A 12,582-nucleotide genomic window follows, 5' to 3' on the forward strand; every position below is an offset into this window, starting at 1 on the left:
CTTGAGTTTATTTATATAGTAGATTATATTAATTAATTTTTGTATATTAAATCAACCTTGCATCCCTGGGATTGAGCCTACTTGATTGTGGTGAATCATGGTTTTGATGTGTTCTTGGATTCAGTTTGCAAGGATTTTATTGAGTATTTTTGCATCGATGTTCATAAGTGAGATTGGTCTGAAGTTCTCTTTCTTTGTTGGGTCCTTGTGGGGTTGAGGTATTAGAGTAATTGTGGGTTCATAGAATGAGTTAGGTAGTGTTCCTTCTGTTTCTATTTTATGGAATAGCTCTTAGGAAAATTGTTATCAGGTCTTCTTTGAATTTCTGGTAGAATTCTGCACTAAATCCATCTGGCCCTGGGCTTTTTTTGGTTGGGAGGTTTTTTAATGACTTCTTCTATTTCCTAGTTTGATATGGGCCTGTCTAGATAGTATATCTGCTCTTGATTTAACTTTGGTATGTGGCATCTGTCTAGAAAACCATCTATGTCATCTAGATTTTCCAGTTTTGTTGAGTATAGTAGGATCTGACATTTTTTTGAATTTCCTCTGTCTGTTATATCTTCCTTTTCGTTTCTGATTTTATTAATTTGAATACTGCCTCTTGCCATTTAGTTAGTTTGGCTAGGGGTTTATCTGTCTTGTTGATTCTTTCAAAGGACCAGCTTTTGGTTTTGTTGATTCTTTGTATTATTTTCTTTGTTTCTATTTGGTTAGTTTCAGCCCTGGGTTTGACTATTTCCTGCCTTCTACACCTCTTGGGTGAGTTTGCTTCTTTTTGTTCTAGGGCTCTAAGATGTGCTGTTAATTTGCTAGTGTAAGATCTCTCCAGTTTCTATACAAGGGCACTTAGTGCTATGAACTTTCCTCTTAGCACTGCTTTCATTGTGTACCATAGGTTTGGGTATGATGTGTCAACATTTTCATTAAATTCCAGGAAGTCTTTAATTTCATTCTTTATTTCTTCCCTGGCCAAGTTATCACTGAATAAAGAGTTTTTCAGTTTCCATGTATATGGGGGTTTTCTGTAGTTTTTGCTGTTATTGAAGACCAGCCTTAGGCTATGGTGGTCTGATAGGAAGCATGGTATTACTTTAATCTTCTTGTATCTGTTGAGGGTTGTTTTGTGACAAATTATACGGTCAGTTTTGGAGAAGGCACCATGAGGTGTTGAGAAGGTGTATTCTTTTCTTTTAGGGTGAAATGTTCTGTATATATCTGTTAAATACATTTGGTTCATAACCTCACTGTGTTTCTGTTTAGTTTCTGTTTCAATGACTTGTCCATTGGTGAGAGTGGGGTGTTGAAATCTCGTACCATTATCATGTGGGATTCAATATGAGTTTTGAGTTTTAATAAAGTTTCTTTTATGAATTTGGGTGCTCTTGCATTTAGGGCATAGATGTTCAGAATTGAGACTTTCTCTTGCTGGATTTTCCCCTTGATGAATATGAAGTGTCCTTCTTCATCACGCTTGGTAACTTTTCATTGAAAGTCCATTTTATTGGATATTAGGATGGCAACTCCTGCTTGTTTCCTTGGACCATTTGCTTGGAAGAACTTTTTCCATCCTTTTTTTTTTTTTTTTTTTTTTTTTGGTTTTTTCGAGACAGGGTTTCTCTGTATAGCTCTGGCTGTCCTGGAACTCACTTTGTAGACCAGGCTGGCCTCGAACTCAGAAATCCGCCTGCCTCTGCTTCCCGAGTGCTGGGATTAAAGGCGTGCGCCACCACGCCCGGCGTTTTTCCATCCTTTTACTCTGAAATAGTACCTGTCATTGTTGTTGAAGTGTGTTTCTTGTATGCAGAAAAATGTTGGATCTTGTTTGTGCGTCCAGTCTGTTAGCTTATGTCTTTTTATAGATGAGCTGAGTCCATTAATATTGAGAGATATTAAAGAGAGATGACTGTTGGTTCCTGACATGTTTGTTTTTGTAGGTAGTTTTATGTACTTGTGGCTCTCTGCTTTTGACTTTGTTGTGAGATGCTTAATATCTTGTTCTTTCTTTAATGCAGGTATCTTCCTTGTGTCCCAACCTGAGGGACAGTCAAACAGGGACTTGAGGGGCCACTTGGAAGAGAATGGGGGAACAAGAAACACAAAGAATGGACCACAAGTCTGATGATCAAGCTGACAAATTTTTATTTTTCCCACACAGGTGATATACTCATAGGAGCAGGAAGAGGGGTTGCTTTGTCTCTGGGTATTGCACCTGTTCCCAGGAACATGATATTGACTGGGCAAACAGTTAAGCAGGAAGATCAGAACAGAATGTGTTATTAGGCACCTATTCACAAGATTTATAGCTATTTGTTTTCCACTGAAAATTCCACTTCAGAATCTATGTCTATTTGTACTCAACTGGGCTAGTACTTTCCCACAGAGCCCAAGACTTTATGCTAACAAGCACTTAAAACAGTAAATGTTCAGACAAGGTCACTCCCAACATCCTTGTGTTGGAGTTTTCCTTCCAGCATCCTCTGTAAGGCTGGGTTGGTAGATAGATACTGTTTGAATTTGGTTTTGTTCTGGAATATTTTGTTTTCTCCATCTATGTTTATTGAGAGTTTTGCTGGGTATAGTAGCCTGGGTTGACATTTGTGTTCTCTTAGAGGCTGTATGACCTTTGACAGGATCTTCTAGCTTTCATAGTCTCTGTTGAGAAGTCTGGAGTAATTTTGATAGGTGCCTTTGTATGTCACTTGGCCTTTTTCCCTTGCAGCTTTTAATATTCTTTCTTTACTCTGTGCATTTAGTGTTTTGATAATTATGTGATGAGAAGATTTTCTTTTCTGGTCCCCTTTATTTGGTGTTCTATAGGCTTCTTGTACCTTTATGTTCATCTCTTTCTTTAGGTCGGGGAAGTTTTCTTCTATGATTTTGTTGAAGACATTTTCAGGTCCTTTGAGATGGGAATCTTCGTTCTCCTCTATTCCGATAATTCTTAGATTTGGTCTTTTCATTGTGCCCTGAATTTCCTGGATGCTTTGGGTTAGGAGTTTTTTGTTTTTTCTTTGTTTTTGTTTTTGTTTTTTAATGTTGACAGTTGTGTTAATCTCTTCTACTGTATCTTCTACACCTGAGATTCTCTCTTCTATCTCGTGTATTCTGTTGGTAATACTTATATTTGTAATTTCTTACCTCTTTCCTAAGTTTTCCATTTCCAGGTTTGCCTCCATTTGTGTTTTCTTTATTGTTTCTACTTCCACTTTTAGGTCTTGGATCGCTTTATTCAATTCCTTCACTTGTTTGCCTGTGTTATCTTGGATTTCTTTCAGTGAGTTATTGATATCCTCCTTAAATGACTCTACTATCTTCATGAGATAGGATTTTAGGACAGATTCCTGATTTTCAGGTGTGTTGGTGTATTTATAGCTTCCTGTGATGGGAGAACTGGGTTCTGGTGATGCCCACATGTTTTGGCTTCTATTGTTTATGGTCTTGTGCTTGCCTTTTACCATCTGGATATCCCTGGTATTTGTTGATCTGGGTGACTATATGGAATCTCCCTCTTTTGTCCCTGGGTTGCTTCAGGTCTCCTGGTAGGCTTGCATCCCTGGCTGTATCAGACCACCTCTGGGACCTTCCAACTGGGGGCTCTTCACATGGGCAGAGAAGCTGTTGATCTGTTGCACTGGCTGCAGTAGATCTCCTGGGAGGCCTTCAGACTGTTGCATCTTTTGTGGAGAGGTCAAGCTGTTGTCCAACTGTGCTGAGTGCAGCCAATCCTCAACTGTTCTGAGAGCAGTGGATCCTCAACTGCTCTGAGTGCAGAGGGTCCTCAACTTCTCAACTGCTTTGAGTGCAGTGTGTTCAACTGTGGGGCAGTGAGTGTGGGGGAAAGAGGGAGTGGGAGAAAGGCCGTGTCCCGCCAGAGTTCTGGTGCTCTGGCGGGTGGATGTGGAAGGACTACTGCATGCTTTCCACATGGCCCCGGGTGGGTGTCTGGCTGTATGAAGCCACTGGCCCCAGATCAGAGGGTGGTGGACAAGGGGCGGTCCTAGGTACCAGGTTCTCAGCCTCAGGCACCCCAGATACCACTGGACACCACAGAAGAACTGAGAACAGAATGGGCCCCAGGGGTGGCTCAGTCAGCTCTGGGGCTGAAGGGAGGAGATGGCAGGGAGAGAGGGGTGATGTTTCTTATGTGGGTGAGAGTCCTTGGTCCTGTCTGTGGCTGAGTGCAGGACGGCCTTTGGTGGGAGGTTAGATGCAGCTTGTTAGGGGAAAGCCTATCTCACCATTCAAGTGTGGTGGGCCCTCATGAGCAGAGACAATCTATGGTTTTAGAGCTTTATTGTAGAAAGCAGGGGGGGAAGAGACAAGGAAGAAAGAGAGAGAGATAGAGGCCAGCCATGGCCAATTGGAGGAGGGGGGGAGGAGAAAAAGAAGGAGGACAAGAGAGGAGAGTAAGAAAGGGTGAGAGGTTAAAGAGAGCAAGGAGGAGGTCAAGCAGCACCTTTTATAGTGGGCTGGGCTGTCAGGTAACTGTGGGGAGGAGCATACCTGGCTATAGTCAGTTAACTGTGGGGGTGGAGTCTAGCCAGAATGCCAGGAGCTTGGGACATAGTCTGTGTGACTGATAGGCACACACCCCTCCTGTTGGGGCTGTGGGACTGGTAACTTAGACAGGAACCAGGGATCCAGGAGACAAGATTGAACACCTTCCATCCCATGTAGGTGGAAATCACCACCCATTGGGTCCTCCGGGGTTCAAGTCCTATGTTGGACTGGAGACCAGGCTGTCTGTGCGCAGCCCACTGCCCCATCTCCAACTGCTCTGAGTGCTGCAGGTCCTCTAGGATGTATTGGGATATGGAGTCTTCACGGGAGCAGACCAACTAGGAGTCTGCAGCAGCAAGGACCAGGCAGAAGGGGTGGGAGGGATGGAAGGACAGGGAGTGGTATTCAGAAGGGCAGGGATTTTGATGAGTGATGAGTCCACCAGGTTCCCAGCAGTAGCTCAGGGACTTGGATGAGGGGTACATGTGGTGTTTTTTTTTATAAATATTTTTTTATTACGTATTTTCCTCAATTACATTTCCAATGCTATCCCAAAAGTCCCCCATACCCTCCCCCTCACTCCTCTACCCACCCATTCCCACTTTTTGGCCCTGGCGTTCCCCTGTACTGGGGCATATAAAGTTTGCATGTCCAATAAAAATATGGAACGCTTCACAAATTTGCGTGTCATCCTTGCGCAGGGGCCATGCTAATCTTCTCTGTATCGTTCCAATTTTAGTATATGTGCTGCCAAAGCGAGCACGCATGTGGTGTTCTTACCAATTGCTCTGAGTGCAGCGGGTCCTCTAGGATGGATTGGGATATGGAGTCTTCAGAGGAGCAGACTAACTAGGGGTCTGCCCCAGCAGCAAGGACCAGGTAGAAGGATGAAATTAATCTTATACCATAATCCAAACTTAATAGAAGAAAACAAAAGTCAGGAGAACATGAACTTCAGGCTCTGGAGAAGCAGAAGCAGGCAGAGTGCTTTTGCCAGTGTCTCCTGAGGCTGAGCTTAGTCTCCCCAAAACCTGAGATAATACCTCTTGTTACTTAATCTCAAATCAGCAGGATACCTCTAGCTACTGCACATGTGGTATGATGAGGCATGAACTAGAGGAAGCTTAGGGAACTAGAGGAAGCTTAGTGAATACGAAGAGATTTTTCTGATACTGCACTGCCCTAAGGTCCCCTCTAGGGCAAGCCCAGTGCTATGCAAAATCTGCTTCTTGTAGGGGTATGAGTCTGCTTTGAACAAAGGAGTTGATGCTACTAGAGTTCCCAGGTTACCATGAAGTTTTGTGACTTTGGGGGTGTTACACTAAATACTGTTGAACAAATGTTCTGAGAATGTGTGTGAAGGTATACCTGTAAACTCCTGGGTCTATCACTGTTTTGGCTGTCAAAGCCCTAACAAGTGAGAATCATGTGTGATTGGTGTAGGGGTGCCTGGTGCTTATCTTAATCTTTCCACTGACTCTGGACCTGGGGCTTACTCTATAGAGCCTAAGTAGGATAGGGAGAGGGGAAAGGCCAAGTGGTACTTGGCCTCCAGAACTCTAACACAAGGTAGACCTGAATCTTTTAAGAGTCAGGCAAGTCATCTGTAGGCTCCTTTTCTTCCCTTGTTGGGAAGTAGGGCAGCAGCATCCTTACTGCTCAGACTGGTCCAGATGTGGGAAGCCACATGTGCCGTTGCAGAGTGGCGCAGGCTTCTGCTGGCCACCACGCATAAGTTTGAGCAAATGACCAATGCTTACTTATGCAGTAAAGTTTTTCACCAAAACACTGCCTGGCCCGGGCATGATAATGAGGCTCTGCAAAGTACTAAGAGAATAACCATCAGATATGAGACATCCAAATGAGGTATGTTAATGAGGTTCTGTGAGATACTGAGAGAAAGTAGCCAATCAGATGAGGAACATGCAAATGAGGTATAGTGCATAACCAATCTGGGTGTGAGACACGCCTCTCCTAGGCCTATATAAGCAGCACCAGTTCTGGGCTCGGGGTCTATTTGCCTCTACAATCAAGCTCTCCCAATAAATGTGTGCAGAAGGATCCTGTTGCAGCGTTGTTCTTGCTGGTCGAGTCGGACGTGCGCAAGATCCAGACACCTTACAGGATCCAGAGCCTTCAGGCAGCTCTAAGGCAGCCTTCATGAGCAATGTCATCAGAATGCAGAGCCAGCTTACACTCAGAAAATTTTGTGTGAATGACAGGAAAGAGGGAAGGTTAGGAGAACTGGGAATGAAGGGTGTTGTGTGTTATGAGGGAGAATGGTTGCCTTTCATGGTTGTCTTATAACAAGAGAAGCCAGAAAGTGCTGGCTCTGCCTTCATCCAGTATGATGGTTCCTGGGTTGCTGTGCCCACCATTCCTCTAACTGGGCTGCCTTGTCTTACCTCAGTGGAAGAGAATGCACCTAGTAATGCATTGACTTGATATGTGTGTGGGGTTATAACCAGGGAGGGCTTCCCCTTCTCAGAGAAGTGAGGGAGGAGAAAATGGGAGAAGGATCTGTATGAGGAGGTAATGGGAGGAGAAGGGGACTGATACTGGGATTTAAAATGAATAAATAAATAAGATTTTTTTTTAAGGCACAGATGTGAGCTTCTCAAGAGAGCAGTGCCCTTTGTTGTGTTTACAAAGACACATATTGTGGGACTGTGAAAGGCACCCTGGTTCCTGGTTGAGCTAAGGCTTGAAACCCTGGTCACTCCGAAGGGACAGTAGACATTTCACCTGGTTCCCGGGTACCAGGCCCCTCTCACTAGCCACAGCTCCCCATAGATTTGTGGCTTTCAGTCACATAAGGGCTATGCCCCAAGCCCCTCCACAAGTAGAGGACATGACTGATAGTCACATAGGTTCAAGATGGACTTCCATTTTAATGAGGTACCTAAATGACTGGAGGACTTAATCAATAAGCTTTCCTTCTCAGACACTATTCCCTGAAAAAGGTATTTAACCTCAGGCCCACCCTGAAAAGTGGGGTATGGTTTTACTCATCCACTTTTTGCCATGACAATAAATGCCTTAAAACCATGGGCTATCTCTTCTCATTGGGATCTGCTGTGGGGAGCCATGCAGAAGGCCTTCGCCTATAGAGCTGTAGTCTAATCTTCTGTAGAAGGCCTCTCTGGGCTCCCAACCATGGTTGCTACCAAGACCAAGTTCAAACCCGCTGTCAAACCAAGAACTCTCCCTGTGGGACCAGGCTCCCAGAGGCTCTTGGGTGTCCAAGAGCCTGAGAACTAGGCGGCCTTGGGCCAGGGACCCCCGAGCAACTATGATTTTCCATTGCTCTTCATTCCTGTGTGTGTTTTAGTTGAATTTTCACAGGAGAGAACTGAGGGGTCACACCTGAGGGGTGCTGCCCTCAGGTGTGGGTTGTGGGAAGATGGAGCCAAAGCTGGGCTTTTCTGTGTATACTGACAATCTTCTCTTAACTTTCATTCGTGTTCTCCATTAAGGAGACTTGTTTTCTTAACTCAAGCCTTTTCTATGCTGATGGATTTTTACAGTAACCCCTTTTTAGTTCTTTGATGAAATGTTAGGGAGAAAACACTTGAACAAGCACACACTTACTTCTGATGGATCTAGAACATGCCATTTGTATACACGTGTTAATTGCTTCTTCACTGACAAATACATGGAACAGACTAAAAAATACAGAAACACCCAAATACATGTACAAATTTGTAACTCAAGGCAGAGAAAATTTCTAATAAAGTAGGAAAAAAAAGAATGGAGAAAGAAATGCCTTTTAACTGTTCCTAGGAAAGTTACCTTTGTAGTTTTATAAAATAGTATGCTCTCTATGGAATTTTTAATAATACAAAATGAGAAATGTATCAGTAGACAAAAAAGTTCTTTTAAAAATGATTCATTTGAAGTATGTATATGTCTCTCTGTATGTAACACATGTACTCAGTGCCTGTTGAGGCCAGATGTCAGTGTCAGGTCCTTTAGAGCTGGAGGTACAGGTGGCTGTAAGCTTCCTACTGTGGATTTGAGAACTGAATCTGCATCCTCTGTCCATCACTGTGAACTACTGAGCCATCACTATTCCAGACCCAGAGAGACCCAATTCTTATCCTCACAGTTTTATTTTCAAATATTGGCCTGAGAACAACTTCAAAAGAACTTCTAATTGTTGTTTTTTTGTTTGTTTGGTTGGTTGGGTTTTATTTTTTGGTTGTTATTATTCTTATTTAGTTGTGGGGACTGAATCCAGGGCCCAGTGCTTGCTAAGCACACATCCCTCCCTGAGCTCCATAACCAGACTCAGAGAAATCATTGTGAAGGTTAATTTGTTGAAATGAAAATCAATCCTTCCTATGTAGCAGAAATCCTTCCTATGTAGCAGAAAACATGAAGATAAACGAAGTCCAACTCTCATAATATTCACAATATGTCTTGGGTGAACAACATATCTCTGCTTTACAGGCAGTTAATTATATCATAAGGAATGCCAGGCTTTGTTAATTCATCAGTGTTAGGAGTTAGCCTTGGGCCACAGGAGGAGTATGCATCCATCTTTCATGAAGTGGTGCTGATCCAAACATGGTGGACAGGCACCACATCACTGGCCTACTGTGCTGTGTATATTGAAAGGACCTCATTGCTAGCATGGTCTGCTCACACTGTACAAACACAGAGAGAAGAACAAGGCACAGATGACACAATTTTATTTCCCAAACACTCAAAGAGTACTTGTTTTGTTGTTGTTGTAATTCAGCTTTAATGATGGAACACTTGGTTTCAGTCAATCATTGAGGGCTGCGAGTGACATTGTGTTTTTGCATCAGACATTGCAAGTAACTTAGCAATTATATTACAGCTTTCAAATGGTTGTTGACTGGATATCTGCGAGTGAAGTCATAGCAATTTTGAAAGAGAATGTTAATAAAAATACACCTGCCTTGTAGTGGAAAGTGAGACTTTAATATCTCTGCTTTGAAGTGGGGCAAAGCCTTTGTTTAGTATTAACTAACATATTATGATGGAGGAATAATCTATCTTTCATATGTAAACAATTATCAGCAAATGACATTTCAAACCACAAGAGAGGTAGTTAAAGGAATTAAAGATGAATGAGCACAGCTAATTTGAAGCTACTAGCATCATTTGGAAATGACAATTTTAAGTCATTCTGAAGTCTTTAACAATTACAGAAAGTGGCCAAACAACAAACATTTACACAGTTACTGAGTCACTTTTAAGGAATATTCACATGTTCTCTTATTTGTAATTACCATGCAGTGTCATATCTTTGTAGTGTTAAGAAATCATCACCACATTCTATTCTTTTATGATTATCAAGTGACTGAACCCTGGGTCATTAGAAAAAGAGTATTGTTATTAACAGTGACTTGGTAGGTACATTTGACCCTGTACCTCAAAGTGCAAGCACTCTGAAAAAAATATTTTGAGGTAACTTGTCAGAGTTTCTCTGTATATTTTGATGGTTTAAGAAAGTGGAAGAAGATATAGCTCTCTCCTCTTCCATGCACACATGGGAAATACTTGTGAAAACCCCGAATTTGTTCAAAGCAAAACTCATATTTTTCAAAATCTTTTATTCAACAAAGATTTTTTAACATAGTAAAGCAAAATGAGACCCCAAAACAGGCTCCACTGTGAAGAAAATAAAGGAATTCGTATTTTATAATAAGTGGAAATCTTGTTACTGTTGAAAATTATCAGTGATTTATATTTAGAAGCAAGACTACAGCAAAAAGAAGAGGTAGGGGAGGAAAATGAGGAGGAAGTGGAGAAAGGAAGATCAGGCATCCCATGTGAAGACCAGCTTATAAACTAAGCTATCTATGCAAGGGCATTGCCCAGTTGCAATGCTAACAAAATGCTCAAATAGTCTAGATTCTGTGTGTGAAAGAGAAGTGGAGCTAACAATCATCACAACTGAGTTATAGATGTGCCCCAGATGAGTTCCAGAGGAGCACTGTAGAAGGGTCAGAAGCACAAGTGTGACTGTGTGGAGCACTGTAGATGGGTCAGAAGCACAAGTGTGACTGTGGAGCACTGTAGAAGGGTCAGAAGCATACTGGTAGGTTATTGTCTCTGGCAGAAGCAAGCCCTTAGGTAAGAGCTGAAACTCATTTCAACTCTTCAGTTCTTTGTTCCAGAATTTTATATGATAGAATCAACTTGCGTTTGGAATTTTATGGCCCCTAACTGGGGAAATTAGCATTCTTAGGAAACAAATTTATCTCATTTCTTCACCTGGCCATATGTTCAGATGACAAGGGAACCATGCAGTGTGGGTGAGTAACAAGGCTGAAGGGGATGCTTGTTTGCTTTTAATTAGACTGTCCATTAAAATGACCTGGGGAGAGTTTTGAATTATCCCTAAGCATCTGACTTAGAAGACCTTATATGGCCTGGATGTGGATATTCAGGTGTTTTCTAAAGATTCTGACAACTCCTAATAAGGAAGAGTGTAACGAGTCCTGGGATCTCAAAAACTTGGGAGAGTTCTATCAGTGTTGAAGTACAGTTATATACTATTTCTGCAATGTCTTCTCTTTTAATAATATTAGCCTAACATTCTTCTTTCTTAGCTTCCATTAATTGGCAAGTTAAAAGAAATACTACTGGTTATAAGTAATGGTTCACAGAATCCTATCATGTTTGCTGCAACTGTAAATGAGTCATTTCACTCACAAGGTCTTTAGAAAGTTGCTGTTTTAGTAAGTACAGGTTGTCTCTTAAAGACTTCCTATCTTCCTTTTCTTACTTCCATCCTCAGGTCAACAAATATGAAGGGCAAACGATTAGTCAAAGTAACACAATTTATAGAATATACATATATGTATATATGTGTATATATATATGCATATATATTTATATATATTCACACATAGGGAGTGGAAGGAGTGTGTGTGTGTGTGTGTGTGTGTGTGTGTGTGTGTGTGTGTGAGAGAGAGAGAGAGAGAGAGAGAATAGGGATTTACTAGAATGATTTACAGACTGAGGCTGAGGCCAGGGTAATCCCACAGAAGCTGGCTATGAACAGAAAGTCCAAGAATCTAATAGTTGCTCAGTCCATGAGGCTGGACGTCGTAGCAGGTCTTCAGTATACACTGGCATTTTGAGGAAGTAGGCTCTAATAATGCCAGTAAAGGAGTGGGAGTCAAACAGGCAAAGGGCAAAATTTCCTTCTTCCATGTCCTTATATAGGTTTCCAACAGAAATCTATTAGAAGTGGGTTTTCCCAGCTCAAATGATCTGAATTAAATGATCTTCCTTATATTCCTACTTCAAGTCCCAGCTTAAAGGTGTGTCTTCCCAGGTCAAGATCCTTACCTCAAGAGTCTGGATTTAAAGTGTATCTTCCTACTTTGAATTAAAGAAAAGTCTCTCCCAAGTGTGTCCTCCACTTTTATGCTTTAGTTAATTCTAGATGTAGTCAAGGTGAGCCTAGAATAGCCATCACAGCAAGCAAGCTTTTCTCTGAGAGGAGAGTAGTAGGAGATTCTAAACAGTTTTTTTTCAGTTGAAGTTGTGTCTGTCGCACTGGTAGGAGATGGTGTCATCAGCTGGCATGTGTAAACACTGGAAACAATTCCTTTAGTAAGAATACAAATAGAAATCATTGTACTAGCTCAGTTTCAAGAATGAATGTCAACTAACTGTTCAGTTACTCAGCAGGCTGGGAAAATTCAATGTAAATGAAGTGATAAGTTCTGGAGGGCAGGTGACAAAGGCATTGTGATTCCTTTTGTTTATGCTGGGACCTGGGTTTTTGGTAAAGCGTGATAGTAAGAAAAGAAATAATTCCACATGTCAATAGTTGTTCAATCATTTGAAAAGATTCGTACAGCAAAGAGTAAGACCCAATGATTCTGGCCTCAAACTGGCACACAGGTGTACTGAGTTTCCTCCATGATTTGATTTTTGAGATTTTAAAAAGCATTTTCTTTGATATTGTTAACTATTCATATTCCCACTAGAATCCCTGGAAGCCTAATGGGACTGGTTGTGGTTTTTATTGGGGGAAGTTATGCTTCTTGCAAACAAAATTATATACTTCTCTTTAGCATTGTCCCTTAA

At 41.7% G+C, this 12,582-nt stretch overlaps 1 protein-coding gene and 1 non-coding gene across 2 annotated transcripts in view; one reads left to right on the top strand and one right to left on the bottom strand.

The window, feature by feature from the left end:
* Window positions 1-5,159: 5,159 nt before the first annotated feature.
* On the bottom strand, window positions 5,160-5,266 carry LOC115029936 (U6 spliceosomal RNA). The gene has a single exon (XR_003835497.1). It is a non-coding gene; the product is annotated as a U6 spliceosomal RNA (small nuclear RNA).
* Window positions 5,267-12,039: 6,773 nt separating this feature from the next.
* Window positions 12,040-12,582, top strand: part of Ankrd26 (ankyrin repeat domain 26) — a 39,904-nt gene continuing 39,361 nt past the window's right edge. Inside the window, 1 exon segment of the mRNA XM_021150918.2 lies at window positions 12,040-12,102. The gene's annotated coding sequence lies outside the window, so the exon portion shown is untranslated.

The sequence above is a fragment of the Mus caroli genome, unplaced genomic scaffold, assembly GCF_978045245.1.
Source record: "Mus caroli unplaced genomic scaffold, Mus_caroli_1 scaffold_19, whole genome shotgun sequence".
Classification (NCBI taxonomy): domain Eukaryota; kingdom Metazoa; phylum Chordata; class Mammalia; order Rodentia; family Muridae; genus Mus; species Mus caroli.